Below are 2,500 nucleotides of genomic sequence, written 5' to 3' on the forward strand. Positions count from 1 at the left end.
AACTTCTGCCTTAACCTAACCCAACTTCTGCCTTAACCTAACCCAACTTCTGCCTTAACCTAACCCAACTTCTGCCTTAACCTAACCCAACTTCTGCCTTAACCTAACCCAACTTCTGCCTTAACCTAACCCAACTTCTGCCTTAACCTAACCCAACTTCTGCCTTAACCTAACCCAACTTCTGCCTTAACCTAACCCAACTTCTGCCTTAACCTAACCCAACTTCTGCCTTAACCTAACCCAACTTCTGCCTTAACCTAACCCAAGTTGCGCCTTAACCTAACCCAAGTTGCGCCTTAACCTAACCCAAGTTGCGCCTTAACCTAACCCAAGTTGCGCCTTAACCTAACCCAAGTTGCGCCTTAACCTAACCCAAGTTGCGCCCTAACCTAACCCAAGTTGCGCCCTAACCTAACCCAAGTTGCGCCCTAACCTAACCCAAGTTGCGCCCTAACCTAACCCAAGTTGCGCCCTAACCTAACCCAAGTTGCGCCCTAACCTAACCCAAGTTGCGCCCTAACCTAACCCAAGTTGCGCCCTAACCTAACCCAAGTTGCGCCCTAACCTAACCCAAGTTGCGCCCTAACCTAACCCAAGTTGCGCCCTAACCTAACCCAAGTTGCGCCCTAACCTAACCCAAGTTGCGCCCTAACCTAACCCAAGTTGCGCCCTAACCTAACCCAAGTTGCGCCCTAACCTAACCCAAGTTGCGCCCTAACCTAACCCAAGTTGCGCCCTAACCTAACCCAAGTTGCGCCCTAACCTAACCCAAGTTGCGCCCTAACCTAACCCAAGTTGCGCCCTAACCTAACCCACGTTGGGCCCTAACCTAACCCACGTTGGGCCCTAACCTAACCCACGTTGCGCCCTAACCTGCCCTGTAATTGTTAGTTATATGACTCTAGGAATTCGTGTAGCGTTGCCTAATTGCAACCATCTCAACATAGTTCACTTCGCGCACACTGTGGTGTTCTGCGTATTGATTCATTTTACGGTGCGTACCCTCACATCTTGCGAGTGTTGCTTACTTTCCACATGGTCCCGCTATCCACTGTATTGTGTACTGCAATAGGACGTATATCGCCCCCGCCCCCCCCTCCCCTCCTGTCACCTCTAGCTCGTCGGTCAGGAGTTCGCGTGTTGAATGCGCTTCGCAGCTGTGCAATGGCATTCGTATACGTACGCTGGCCACCTTCCACGTGTTCTTTCGTGCACACGTCGCAGCGTGTATGTATGCTGATGGAGTGCGTCGTGACACACAACATCCAGGCATGCAAGACTCGTAGAAGTCGCAAATGTAGATGGATGTCTACGTTTGCTGCCCAAGTTACGCAAATGAACTGGAAATCCGTTGTTGCGCGGTTGTTCGCGCTGGAGGTGAATCGTTGATATCGACGATCGGTACAGGTATTAACCGGTTGCTTCAGCGACACCCGTCATACCCACGAACGTGAGTGGGCATGTGGGTATGAAGCGATACGCGGCGGTGGCTGGGTGGGACCGTCCCCGGCCGGTGAGGGGGGGGCGCCCGGCGTGCTGGCCGCGCGCTGCGTGGGCGCACGCGCGGCAGCCGGCTGGTGGGGGCGCCCAGTGGCAGGCGCGCCGGCTGACGGACGCGGCAGGCGGCGCATCTGCGTGCCGGCGCACCCAGCGCGCGGCGCCGTGCGGCCAAAGTGGGTCCTCCCGGGCCCGGTGCGAAGCGCGGTGGACATCTGCAGTGTGCTGGTCCGATTGAGGACTGTGTGCGTTGAGGATGCGCCGCCGCCCGGCACTCGGCGCCGCGACGCCGTCTGCTGCTCGGTCGCCCCCGCGGTTCTCGCAGGTGGTTTGTATCGCAGCTGTGCGGATGTGTTGGCGCGTGCGCTGTGCTGGGAGAGTTCGCTTTGGCACCCAAGTGGGGCTCTGCCCCTCTGTGGCGCTGGCGTTGGAGCTGCCCGGTCACTGTTTGTGGCCGCGTGTTGTCTCCCGCCGGCAACACCACGACAGCACGCTCCCGGGCCTCTGTCGGCAGCGGCAAGCTCAGTTGGGAGCACGGGTGGTCGCACTGAAAGCGTCTACTCGCCTATCTCCGGGCGATTGCGCCTCTCTCGAACCCGACCAAGTACTTAGGACGGCGCTGCGCGCCGCCGGGACCTGAGAGGGTTTCGAGGTGTATCGTGCAGGGGAGCCCAGCCTCCTCCTGTTTGCAGAATAATTGAGCGGACGCTTGCGTGTTCGCGCGGGCCCCCGGGACACACTCCCGGGCGGCCGGCTGCTCAGCTCTAGTTGACGCAGCTCCCTGGTTGATCCTGCCAGTAGTCATATGCTTGTCTCAAAGATTAAGCCATGCATGTCTCAGTACAAGCCGCATTAAGGTGAAACCGCGAATGGCTCATTAAATCAGTTATGGTTCCTTAGATCGTACCCACGTTACTTGGATAACTGTGGTAATTCTAGAGCTAATACATGCAAACAGAGTCCCGACCAGAGATGGAAGGGACGCTTTTATTAGATCAAAACC

The 2,500-nt window shown here is 57.0% G+C and overlaps 1 non-coding gene across 1 annotated transcript in view; it reads left to right on the plus strand.

The window, feature by feature from the left end:
* Positions 1-2,275: 2,275 nt before the first annotated feature.
* Positions 2,276-2,500, plus strand: part of LOC126221717 (small subunit ribosomal RNA) — a 1,909-nt gene continuing 1,684 nt past the window's right edge. The window contains exon 1 of the ribosomal RNA XR_007543290.1: positions 2,276-2,500. This exon is cut by the window's right edge and continues 1,684 nt beyond it. This is a non-coding gene — a ribosomal RNA (small subunit ribosomal RNA).

Source organism: Schistocerca nitens, unplaced genomic scaffold (assembly GCF_023898315.1).
Source record: "Schistocerca nitens isolate TAMUIC-IGC-003100 unplaced genomic scaffold, iqSchNite1.1 HiC_scaffold_225, whole genome shotgun sequence".
Lineage (NCBI taxonomy): Eukaryota > Metazoa > Arthropoda > Insecta > Orthoptera > Acrididae > Schistocerca > Schistocerca nitens.